The sequence below is a fragment of the Hyposmocoma kahamanoa genome, unplaced genomic scaffold (genome assembly GCF_003589595.1).
Source record: "Hyposmocoma kahamanoa isolate Upper Pololo Valley unplaced genomic scaffold, ASM358959v1 116, whole genome shotgun sequence".
Lineage (NCBI taxonomy): Eukaryota > Metazoa > Arthropoda > Insecta > Lepidoptera > Cosmopterigidae > Hyposmocoma > Hyposmocoma kahamanoa.
The window spans coordinates 1,087,923-1,101,801 of NW_020653391.1; the positions used below are offsets into that span (position 1 = coordinate 1,087,923).

At 37.3% G+C, this 13,879-nt stretch overlaps 1 protein-coding gene across 2 annotated transcripts in view; it reads left to right on the top strand.

The window, feature by feature from the left end:
* The first annotated feature begins 813 nt into the window (after positions 1-813).
* The window catches only part of LOC113239872, a 123,963-nt gene continuing 110,897 nt past the window's right edge, over positions 814-13,879 (top strand). For both annotated transcript variants that reach the window (XM_026477033.1, XM_026477032.1), the window contains exon 1: positions 814-994. The gene's annotated coding sequence lies outside the window, so the exon portion shown is untranslated. The remainder of the gene's footprint in view (positions 995-13,879) is intronic.

Consider the following 13,879-nt stretch of genomic DNA (forward strand, 5'->3'; position numbering starts at 1 on the left):
CTGGCCGCCTGGCTTCCGCTTGCAATTCAGGAGTTCGGAAAAGAAGATACGCTTCGCAACTCGCGATTCAGATATGCGCGAGACGTGTTGCATGGACAACATTTCGGAAGAAAAAAGTATTTTTTTAAATAAGCATTTTCTTCTTTTTTCTAACATACTATTGAGTATTTCTAACAAAATGAAATAAGTTCAGGGTTATTGAGATAAAAAGTAGCCATGATCGTCGTTTATTTCATGCTTTACTTTTCAGCCTTCGCTCGTTTGTAACATGGAGCCTTTATTTCATAAAATAGCCATTATTTTTATGGCCATTTTGAATAAACAGTAGATAAATTGTTACAAGAAGACGGTACTTATTAACAGTGAAATATTAAGTTTGTATATTATTAAGAAACGTCTGAATGTATACATTACGACCTTAAATTATTAATATTTGATTACATTGCGTAGACGTTTGCCGTATTTGAAGGTTTTCCTTTCTATAATAGCTAATCAAAGCTTTGTAAAGAAATGAGCTATTGTCAAGTAGAGCCGGGTAATATGAGTAGTGCTCGGCTATTGCCACATGCAGTATCTATTGGAGTGTTAAACAAAGCCTTATTTACTCACAGAACTATTAATGCATACAATCGTGACACTATCTCTCATCATCCTAAATATTTTCATTATATAATTTTCGTAAGAGGCGAAACCTATTCGTATGACAAAAGCCGAGGTAACGAAACGCAAGCGCAAACCGGACCATCCGTTGGGTGCGCGGGCGCAGCGCAACCCGCCGAACGAGTTTCCGCTCTCAGTTATGCGCGAGACGCCGAACGGTGCGCAAGTGTTACCGTGTTCCTTTCTTGAAGTGACAAAATTGAAACGCCGTGCGATACTTTTGTGTTCTATAGATTGTGTAAACTTAACCGAGTTAATAACAGTTTTATTCACAAAACTCTGTGTTTAATCCCCCATTGGATGTGTTCTGAAAACATTAAACAACTTCGTTAAGGTAAGATAAGACCACTAAGTTGAGGAGAGCCCTATTTCAACTAGCAACTCTAGCCGACGAGTTCTTTTCGAAAGGGTTAGGCAGCACATTCTCTCGCGTCGCTCTACCTTCGGAGATTTGTCAACAATTACACAATAGATTTTAAATTTGAATGAAAAGTTATATTTTGCAATGTCTAAATTAGTTTTTTTTACATAATTGATTCAGGTTGGTGGCCTTGTATCGCTTCATAATGGAATGTCATGAATCAAGATTGAAGGAATTGTGAATGTTCCAATAGATATTGACTACTTTAATCTACGGGAACTGGTTTGGTAAGGAGCAGACAATGCCCTTGTAATTTCTTTGCCGGACAACCCCATTGTGTCATTTAAGATCACCATACTATGCTTTAAAAAAAACTATCAAAAAGGTTTCTTACTTAATTCGACTTTACACACGTCAACTCTATTTTTCTTGATACGATTTACGGCCTTTGGTGTTAGTTGAAACAAATGTCTTGTTTTAAACCACTTTATATATATAAATCAACTTACGTAATATATTTAACAAAAGCAGTCTTGGTCGTTGCCCCACTGAGTTTCATTCTTTTGATTATTTAAGAGAAAAAGTGTCTGCCTAATTAAATATTAATTTAGACTTTTACTTTTGTAATAATAATATGCCTAATAGCCACATTACCTGGTCTTAAAATGGGATATTCCCTATAATACCTGGACCACGCAGACCCAGAACCTATTTACAAAAGTTTTAATAGCAGTAGAGCTCCTTATGAACGAGTTCGTCCAGGGAAGTACTGCCACCTTATCTATTTCTGCCGCCAGGGAGTAATGTCAGCACTATTCTGTTCCGGTTTTGAAGGGTAAGGAAGCTGATCAAAATACAGGCACACGTACCTTGTTAATTCATGTCTCAGGGTGACGGGCGCAGTGGCAGTGCCCCTCAGATCTTTGCCATTTAAAGCTCTGAGTAGCACTGCAACTGGACAGGCGTGTCGCGTAACACCAGGAGCACGACTTGTTGGTCTCGTCACTTCGTCATAAAAAAACCGTACCAATTTGATTGTGTTATGTCGTAAATTGCAACTTATTATAATTAATTAGGTACACAAATACGCGTTTAGAAGTTTTGAGGATTATTTAAAAGAAATTAAAAAAGAATCCTCAAAACTTTCACTGCTATAATGGGAAAACAACTAAACTACTAATGTATATTAATGTAATTAGTTACATGCTTCTGGCTCAAGCAAATAGACCCTCAGTTTTTAAAACGCAACCGAGATTTTTTTGTTTATCTAGATACCTTATATAGAATGTTTAGTGTTAAATTTGAATGATATATTTTCATAATAGTGTACAATGGCCGTTTATGTAATCGTAGGCATAATTATGTGAGTCTGAATCACTTCTCATATTAAGAACATTTTGATGCACACGGGGGCTTAGGAGGTTATACCCAGTTATTTTAAGTAACTGCAGACAAATATAAAAATTGAACTATAATTTTGAAAACAATGGTTAAAAACGATGGTACGGTGAAGAATAATACGGTGTAGGTCGCCAATAAGAGGATTTCGTCATAGCTCTACACGAATAAATATAAGTAATGATTTTTATAGATCAAACCCTCAATGAGATAATAATAATAATAATAATAATAAAGGGCTGTAAAAAGGACGTATCTTTTTTTTGTAATTTTTGAGTTTAATGAAAAGAAATTAAATGAAACAATTTCATTTCGGACAATAGGCACAGTTACATGTCCATATGGTGTTAGTAGGTACTTGACAACTATGTTAGTAGAAAGCAAATTGTTCATTTGCATGAACAAGGATGGGCATCCAATACTTAAGGATTGGGCTGTCCATCCTCTCTGCTACCATCTTAAGAAGACTGTTGGTGCTGCATCTCACTCTGGCTAACAGGGATGCCACTCTCTTCCGAACGACTGCCTGAAAACTATCAATTTTAGCCTCTATATAATTGAATTAATTAATTTTAATTAATAATATTTAAATAGATACATTTAACTTACGTTGTTTTTCTACCTACATTACTTAGATACTAAAGAATTATGTCCAGTCGTTATAATTACACTTTGCAAAATAAGCCATATCTGTTAAAAACTAATAAATTTCTTTTGCCTTGATAACATCTTAGAAATTATATAAAAGTCGCTGGACTTAATTTTTTAGCTCTCACAACTTAATTATTTTACACGTGACGTTTTTGATGTTGTATCTTTTTAGCCATTTGGAAGACAAGCAATTAAGATAAGGATTTAAACTGAGTACTCTGCGAATATTTTTACTTAATATGCGAACGGTGGTTGTTTAGTGGGCGAAAGGCTGCTTGTCAATTAAAAGGTCTACCTTTCGAGGCCCTGTAACGCCAGATACAGACGACTTTAATTTCTAAAATGTATTTCGCTAACGGTGAAAGAAAGCGGCGTGATGAAATTTGCACGTCGAAGAAGGTTCACAACCCTCTCGCAAATGTTGACCTAAACCCACTCCTTATAGGGTATCGGTGCCTTGCAGTGGCATGTATTAACGCGGTAATGATATTCTTCTTCTCCTTTTTATCCTGTCAATGGCATACACTGTAATGCTTGCTATTGTGTGGAAAGGATTTGGCAATGGGCATAAGTTACTCGCCGATTTCTTTTTTATGGTTCTAAGTTACGGGATGATCAAGTTGTGGGTCTGGTTGTAAGCGACACATCTGTCCGTAACACAAAGATCTGAGGAGCACTGCCGCTGCGCCCGTCACCCTGAGACATAAGTTGACAAGTCCCATGTGCCTGTAATTTCACCAGCACCCTTACCCTTCAAAATCGGAACCGGTGGCAGTACTTCCCAGGACGAACACTTTCACAAAGAGCTCTACTGCTACTTAAGTCATCGTCACTTTCCATCGATGTTCAAAGCTCTACTAATTCTGAGTCACATATAAGGCTCTTGACATGCTTTTCAATCCATGGTAGCTAGTTGATATCCAGCAGAACCGTCCGAAAGGCACAGGCAAAGCAGCATTCCCTTCCTTTCTACAAGAATTTTGATTACAGTGGCCTTCCCTACCGACCCTTAGAGTATCTTCTGACCCCAGATCAGCCAGTGAACAGGGTTGTCACAGACCGTTGTCACTGACTTCATCTGGTTCTCAACAGGCCTCAGCTGAACCGCCCTGGGTGCACATGTAGTATTCTCCCTATTTTCCAGATACGGACTGGAGCTGTAGGCACGCTTACTTCTAATGGTTGCGTAGGTGGGTAGCAGTACTCCTTGTACGACCGGACTTATGGTTGGTACAGCTGGAGCATCTGTTGCGGTGTGAAGTAACACCTCACCTTGGAAAGAATGTCAAGTTTCCTGGTTGCGTTTTAAAGCAAGAAAATATCTTCGACTAATTTTGTTCGAATCTTTAAACGTCTATCCTGTAAAGTTGTCATTTTGCAGATGTGGCCTTATTAAACCAATGATGCGAGTTATTTCGCATCCCTCATGGAAGTATAAGTGGAGTTACGTCAAACATGTTTACTGCTCCATTATATACAGAAAAATATAACCTACATCCTCTCCAATTCTTGTAACTCCATGTACAATATTAGTCGATAGAGTTACAAGAATTGTAGAGGATGTGGGTGGGTTATATTTTTCTGTATCTTTTCTTTATCTTTATCTTTAATGGAGCAATAAACGTTTTTGATGTAAGTAATCCCACTTATGCCATTCTTTCATGAGCGATGCGATTTGTCAACACAATAATCGTAAGAACATTATCGTCTTTGCCCTCAAGGTTTGCAGGTCTAACATGTAGTACAAGAAATGGCTTAAAAATAATAATCATGCTACCAGTAGTAGAGTGCATTTTTCTCAAACCAAGCTAGCACGACTGGTAGAGCAAGTTACTGGTAACTTGAAGTTACGTTTTGTCCGTTGCGTGTTGGAGCTTCGTTTATTGCACGGCAATCAAAACTATGATGTCATTTTGTTAACGATGCGACTTCATCATGGTTTTAATTTGTTAATTAAGGATCACGTTATGTTTTAAGTTGGGCTTATGTTTTAGTTACTAGTTCAGGAGCGTCATATGCGCTCGGTTGTTATAAGAGCTTTATTTGGTTATGGCTTTATAACAAAGCATTAATATACAACGCCCATATGACGAATACGTGTTAAAATTGTGGCGATTGTCTTTAGCGTTCAATAATAGTTGAGTGTTTATATTCTAAAATATTTGTTAAAACCAGAATTCGAAGTGACTAATTATTTCTTTGAGTTACTATTATAAAGGAGGCTTGTTCAAGTGTTGGTCACCATTGCATTACTGCAACTAGCAATCCATTGTGACCACTTATACTAGCAATCCATAGGGATGAACAAGTCGTGCGCCTGGTGCTAAGCGACACACCTATCCATAACAATTGCAGTGTCACTCAGACCTCTAAATCGTATAGATCTTAACGGCACTGTTTTATCTGGTCTGTGGGACACTACCACTGCCCGCCACTCTGAAACACAAGCTGAGATGTGCTATGTGCTCGTAATTTCACCAGCGCCCTTATCCTCCCAAACCGGAACACAGTAATGCTCACATTACTGCTTGGCAGCAGAAATAGGTAAGGTTACGGACAGTATTTTCCTGGACCAACTCTTTCACAGGGAGCTCTACTGTTACTAAATTGAAGAACAGGAGGATTGCTTTGGAGATAAAGAGATGTCACTGTTTCATGACAAAATCTAGAGTTTTTGCTCTCGCTCAGTTAAAGGATGGATATTATTCTTTTAAATCGCAGTGTGCGATATAAGAACCTTCGGACGCTATTTCTCTACAATGCCTGAGTTTCTCCACAATGTTTAGTATTGCAGACCTCCTTGTGAGACAGGAAAGTAAATTTCGTATACAGAAGAAGCCTACAGGGTTTTTAAGTGTTCATGCCTTGTACCCAGAGATCTCAGGAGGCATTGATGCATTGGTTCTGCTAAAAATCGGCTAAGCTAAGTGCGGAATCTCAAAAAAGGGTTAGGGTCCGATGAAAGCTTCTCTAGCTCCAGTTTTATTATTATCATGCTTATCTGCGGCACCTTCCCCATTTGCTTTCTATGTTGTTTACGAGATACTTTCTTTTCTATTCCCAATATGACTGTTCAATCATATTGTGGTACAGTAATTAAATATAAGTAAAACCTTGAAAAGTAAATGACTAAGTCCACCACTATCAACGCTATCGCGTCTATAGACTTGCCCCTTTGGGCGAGCCTGCCTTTACTAAGAATCAGTAATGTGAATCACTTACTTAAAATGCATACTTTGTGGTAGTTTTTTTAGATGTAATAATAGTAGTTTTCGTGAGGAAGACGCCACTTGTTACCTGGTCTCAAGCTGGGGAACCCACTTCACTACGAGAACCTCAGTAAGAGTAAATTTGGTGGCAATAAACAGAATCGGGAATTAAAGCTCGTCGCTGACCAATTTAGCTAGGAAAGAATCTATCTAAATAAGTTCTAATGAAGGTGTTCCGGATTCTGATGCTGGGGGTAATTTCTTTGCTCATAATATAAGAAAAGCAGGTATCGTTGAGATCGTCTCTTATATCATTATTACTAATTACACGTTTTTTTATTTAATGATTTCCGAGTTGTAAGTCAAAGTTCAGCTTGTTTATTTTTTCTTCTAATATTGACCTTTTGGTTTATACGCTGACCTAGCACAGGTTGTAGGTTGTATACTATGTATATGTCTTCGAGGAATTACTTGAATCTAACTTGTTAATAAGGGGTTATAAGTTTTCTGCCTTTCTGTCTGTATCTCTGTAGAATCATAAATTCCAAACGGATGGACATATCTCGAAGGTTTTTTATTAGTGGGCTAGATTAATTAGAATAGTTCATAGCTATGCTTGCTGGACATCTGTACAGCTATTTATAGCAGTTATATATCCCTTTTTATCTCTTATCTCTCACTTCCTAATTACATTTCCAAATTTCCTTATTATGTTATAAGTTTGTCCGTTTTAAAGACAAGTCAAAAACCTTGTTCGTGACTGGAATACTAACCGTGAAAAGCCAAGAACAAAAAATAACAATAATAATAACGCACACACTCAACATAGCCCCGTACTAGGGAAACCCTATGTCGCGGGTGCCAGAGACGCACACATAGACAACCACAAATTACACCCAAACTTACGAGAGAAATAAATGGAGATCACACAAATATTTCTCCTGGCCCAAGACTCAATCCTGGGACCTCTGCGCAGCAGTCCGGCATGGCAACCGTTCGGCCACGGAGGCAGTTAACAACGACATATCATTAATAAAGGACTATCGTCATTCATACTAAGGTCATGATTTTTGAAATTCTTTGAATGGATAGACGCAAACTCAAAGGCAAACTCGCACCTCTCACAGCAATTTTTTAATGAAATCATTTTTAAGCAAAACATATGACGTAACCCTTTTTCATACACAAGTTTCCTCCATATGTTGAAGCAAGTGCATTTTATATTGTATCTTGTGTTTAAAATCACAAGGTATTGAGATACAGCTTTTTTTAAAAAGTAATTTCTTTATACAAACTCATGTCTATAGACCGTTTATAACCGTTGTCTATAGAGCTTTGTAATATTAAGAAAGTGTCTATTGACGTAGTTCTTCCAATTCTTCTTCCATCTTGAGCTTATAGTACTGATTTTTGATAGATATATATATATATATATATATATAGGGTCTACCTAACATCTATCTACTCACATATGTTCAGAAAACCCATCCATCTTCAGTTTGTTTATTTTTAATATTCAATTTAATATCTTATTTCAATGATTATTGTTATCGTATCGTTCATGCGCTGTTAGCTTCCTGTATATAATTTATTGTATAAATATTAAATAAAATTGGCCCCAAGACGGCGCCTTGGTGGAGGCATATTATTTTTCCATTAGCGTGGTGTGATTTACAGTGATGCAAATGCTTTCAATAATTAATGCTTAGCGTACATTTATAACCAGATTAGCTCAGGTGGGTTCTGCACAGAGATACCGGTATACTAGTGTAGTTATTTCACTCAGGCGTAAAATCAAATGTTTAATTCGTTTCAATTCACGTTTCATCACCGTTTCACAAACAACCTTAAATATAAAAACGGCTTGGTCGTTTACACAGTTATTTGCACCAAAAACAAAAAACTAGAAATAAATCACATCGCGATTTCCTCACAGAGTGACGAATCGAGCACAATGTACAATAGGTGTTTACTATGGGCGAGTGATTTCATAAACATTTAAAAGAAAATATATTGACCACGCAGGAGTAGGAGCTCCTTGTGCAATAATTCGTCCAGGGAAGCACTGTCTTACCTATTTCTGCCGCCAAGCTATAATGTCAGCGTTGCTGTGTTCCGGTTTTGAAGAGTAAGGGTGCTGGTGAAATTACAGGCACATGGGACTTGTCAGCTTATGTCTCAGGGTGACGGAAGCTCTGAGTGGCACTGCAACTGTTATGGACAGAAAACAGCAATAAAATTTAAACGTTAGAGTTATTTGTTATACATCATTGGGATAGTACTTTATCTAGTAATTTTAATGTACGAGTTAACTATTCTTGTGCAGTTGGGATTACGGGAATATTTTTTTCCGAAATTAGAGATTGTACAAAATAGTATTCCTACAGTGAATATTTTTTAAATTTAGATTTTTTTTATTTAATTTGAAATTTACCATGAATTTTTCGACGAAGAAAAACATCGAGGACGTGTGAAGTCCTTAACCCGTATTGGGCCAGTGTGTGCGGAGTATGGCCTAAACTCTCACTTGAGAGGAGACCTGGCCTGTGAGGAGACCTCGGCTAAGAGAGACTAATGGAATTACTATGCCTGTCTTATTATACCATGGTACTACTACTCTACGTTGACATACTAATTTCATTTTATTAACTGCCTCCGTGGCCGAACGGGTAAGTGTGCATTTGACCTCCATCTCACATGATGGAAAGTGACGATGAGGTCGACGATGGAGCATGCACACCTAAATAATGCCTATTCACTCTCGCCTTGAAAAGGCCCAAATTATAAGGTTCAGGGAACAAGTCTGCAGACAGGGAATTCCACTTCATAGCCGTTCGCTATATATATGTGGAAGTGTAACGCTTCGTGGGAATCTTTGGAATATCCACAACATAGGGGTAGAATTCGAGCCTACGCCTAGTCCCCCGATGAAGGAAAGGGGGAGGCGGAAATAAAACCTGTAATTCCATCGCACACTCTCCGTGATATATCCTGTAAAATACCGATACGCAGGCAACTTTACGGCGGTGTTCAAGGCTCTGCAGCTTCGCCTCTACTAATTCCGAGTCACCTATAAGTTATCTATGTGTGTGTCCATGGCACCCGCGACTATTATTATTATTAATTTATCATTTATTGATTCTTTTTAGAAAAACTTCGACAATGAATTAAATATAATGTTTTATATTTCGAGCGAGATTTTACTTTATTATTTAAGTCAAGCTAATTTACCAACAGGGTGTTAATCAGTGTAACATGCTAGTATGACCACCAATAAACGATCGAAAAAAACTGACTGTTTTTATTACACAAAGGCTGTGTTCTATGTAATATATTTTTCGCTACAATAAACAATATTTGTACGTGTTTTTTTTTTTTCAAATTGTGTTTACTTTTATAACATAATATGAAAACCACAAACCCTAGGTTCGCAAGTTTCCCTTTTTATAACTGAATTATCACGTTATCCTAAATGCATGTATGAAAAATCTACAATTTGAAAAAAGTAATAGTAAGTTCCTCTGTCCTACAAACGGCAGGACGTGGCGAGGCTGCGGACACGCATGCACGCAATTAAACTTATTTATCGAGGATCACTGCGCAACGTCCGACGCGTAACGTTATTTCACCTTTATTTTACGATTGAGAAAGTGTCGGTCTACGATATACGGTCAGTGTATACGTGATTCGTTCCACCGTAGAGCTTTATCTATGCGAGAACAACAATATCTCGCGCTGTATGTCGCTTACGCGCAAGTCGTGCCCTGTCGTGCTAGTCCTAGAGGAGTAGGTAGTCGTTCTAAGCAAGTCCACTTACTTAATAATCTCAATACAGAGTACTAAAAAACCGACCTCAAATGTTTGTGGAATCACATCTATTTGCTCTCTTTCCAGCAAAAAAATAATCATCAAAATTGGTGCACAAATGCCGAGTTATCGCGTAACATACTTAAAAAAACAACAGTCGAATTGAGAACCTTCCCCTTTTTTCGAAGTTGGTTAAAAAAATAAAATAAAATACAATACAAATATTCTTTATTGCACACTAAGACAAATACCTAATAATACAAAAAATAAAAAGACAGATACAACAGGCAGCATTATTTCTAGATAGCAAATGAAAGAAATAATAATAACTTTTATAAATTAAAAATAGGTTTATATGACAATAATAATAACGCATACACTCATTGCCCCGCACTAGGAAAACCCTGTTTCGCGGGTGCCATGGACACACACATAGAATACCAATACCACAAATCACATCCAAACTCACGAGAGAAATAAATGGGAATCGAACCCGGCAAGCAGGGTGGTAACCGTTCGGCTACATAGGCAGTTAAAACAATAATAATTAGAACAACTTATAAAGTTAAAAACTGGTAGTAGGAGAAAAGAGTTATTAGAGTATAATGAGCTTAGAGTAAAGTTTTGAAAGTTTGACTTAGTAGAAATAGACAAAAACCCATACCACCTGGGTTCATCATCCCTCAAGAGCAACTATCACCAGGTTGTAATCTGCGGAAGCCCGTGTGGAAGCCCTTAAATCGACTTCGCACTCAGGTGGGTCGCTGCAAAAACAAGATGTGTAAATTGGGTTTCAGGGATGGTAGTCGACCCAATGTGACTGCGTTGCCCCAACACGGTCCGAGCAGCTCTTACTATTGTGCCCCTTGTGTCCTAATACCTGTACGCGGGAAGATCTCTACGCGGCCACGGATAATGCAGGTGGCAATATACTATTCAAAATTAAAGTAAATGTTTGTTAATTAGATATTAGTGATAGAATACATTCAATATGAATTAATTCTTTTATTGTATAAGGAGTAGTGCATACCTAAAATAGCTGCATAGCTATCAATCTATCATACCACTTCTGGGCGTGGATTTACTCTGATGTTAAAGCCGGATTTAAATTTGTCTGACGTGTCGTGTCGTGACGCGTCAGAATTGGTATCGGTTTCATATACACAGCACAAGGTGTCACGTCAGATTTTTACACACTAATATAAATGTAACAATATTAAATGTATGAAACCGATACCGTTCTGACGCGTTACGACATGACACGTCAGACAAATGTAAATGAAGCTTTACTCTTACTATAAAAAAAGAGTAATCAAAATTATTTATTTTAATAAAGTCAGTATTTTCAACATTGATATATTTAATTATTTTTGCTTTACAACTGTGGTATTACTATTATTGTTTTATATTGCTTTCTATGTTTATTATCTCTTGTCAAGAAGAGTGTTATCTTTTTTGTTTTAAGACGAAAATCGATGCCTTACTGTCTCAAACACGTATCTTATAAAGAGTGATTATTCGGGAGATGGCCAAAACTTTCTATTTATTTTAAATTCCTTATCAAGGGTGTTAATTTGGAAGCATTACTTTAGGAATAGGTAAAAGTCAGTGTGTGAATATGAAGGAAATGTGACGTGGAATCAGCCTGCAAAATTTGTATATACAATGCATTTTTTCACTTCAGTTACTTTGTGTTTTAAGGTACGAGTTTCAGAAAGTAAGGCGACGAAATTGGTTATTAGGACCGGCGCAATGTTACCGTGGCAGACAGAGCTATAAATTATTAGTCCTAAAATAAAGGAGGTATCGACACGACAACAAGAAGGCAGGCAATTCTACAGCCTGATGCTTCTAACCTTGAAGGAGTTCGAATAAAAGTTAGAAGAGTGCGTAGGGCAGTTTAAAGAAAGAGTAAGAAGACCGTAAGGTGCATAAAAATATTTCTCTAACACCGATGGGTTCCTTCATCTCATTTTACTCTTATAATTAAAATGGCCTCCATTTATGGCTATGAGCATTGTACAGAATTTTACACCGAAAAATTACTTTAAACTGCATTTCCTGATTGACACTTCACTAACATACAGGGTGTAACAAATAGGTGTGACCATTTGCGACATGCGGAATATTTCCTTAGTATCCGTGGTGGTAACTACTTTCCATTAGAAGGTCCATAAAAAAGGTCATAATTATTACAGCTGGTGATCCCACTCAACGGAAATTATGATCTTCCGAGTTTACGGGATGATTAAAACACGCCAATCTCAGCCTTTTCCCTTACAGCCTTCAGAATTAGCCCAGGGAAGTACAGCCACCTTACCTGTTTCTGCCGTCAACCGGTAATGTGAGCATTACTGCGTTCCGGTTATGAAGGGTGCAGGTGAAATTACAGGCACAGGGGACTTGTCGACTTATGTCTCAGGGTGATGGCAGATCTTTACGATTCAAAACTCTGAGCGGCACTGCAACTCATATGGAGAGGCGTGTCGCTTACCATCAGGTGCACAATTTCTTTGTTCCGTCACTGGGTATCATAAAAAAGGTAATAAAAGCCTTCTGCAATAGAAAGTTTGGGACCCTGGGAGCGACTCACCCGATCTCCCCACTGAGGAGCTTTCAAATCGTTGAAGCAGTCGCCTCTCGGCTTTTGATAAAATTTTCTACCTACAGTTTCATTTTGTACCGTATTGCGTATATTTAGTATATTTATGTAATAAAAACAAAATTATTTGTCAGGTCATTTATTGCAAAACTGCCTGTCATAACATTTTATAATAATGACATTACATTATAATTAATTAACCTAATTAACCTCGTATAGTAAGTATTTATTTAGATTTTTAATGAACATTCTTAATTGTAAAACGCCCAACCGGACGTGTTCACGATGGAAGTGTTGAGTCAGCATGCGAGATGTCTAGAAACTACGGAGAATCATGTTCTCTTACATTGTTTCGCGATGGTGTTTCTAACGACTAAGATGTACTAGATAAATTCCATATTAAAATAATCCTCCAAGGAGAACTCCAATCTGTAACATAACACCACAGTTTTATTAACAAAATAAACTATTGTCTTGAAAAAATTTCTTGCGAGTTTAAAAAAAAATGTGTTATTATTACGATTATGAAATGAAATGTGATTGGATCTTTTCGTTTCAGCTTGTATATAGGCTTTAAGATTATTATGATGATTTATGTTAGTTCTAAATGATGCTATTTATTTAATGAGGCTGTAAGGAATATATATATATAGTATTTTTTGTTTTTTTTTATAATACCAAGTGATGCATATTGTGTTAAGCGACACGTCTGTCCATAACAGTTGCGGTGCCACTCCGAGCTTTAAATCTGAGGGGCACTGCTATTGCGCTCATCACCTTGAGACATAAGTTGACAAGTCCCATGTGCCTGTAATTCTACCAGCGCCCATGTACCCTTCAAAATCGGAACGCAGTAGGTAATGCTTGCCGGGAGAAATAGGTAGGGTGGCAGTATTTCCCTGGACTAACTCGTTCACAAGTTCTACTGCTACTAAAACTAAATTCTTCAAAGAATAATAGGATTTTGAAACTTCTCTGTCGGCATACTATGCTTATGCTCATTCGATAATCTCGTACGGAATAATTTTGTGGGGTAACAGTTCAGATATTAAAGATATTTTCACATTGCAAAAAAAGTGTATTAGAATATTAACAAACGTCAACCAAATGGTATCATGCAAACCTCTCTTTATAAAACATGGCATTCTCACTGTAACTTCAATATACATTCTCGAGTCTTGTAAATTTGTA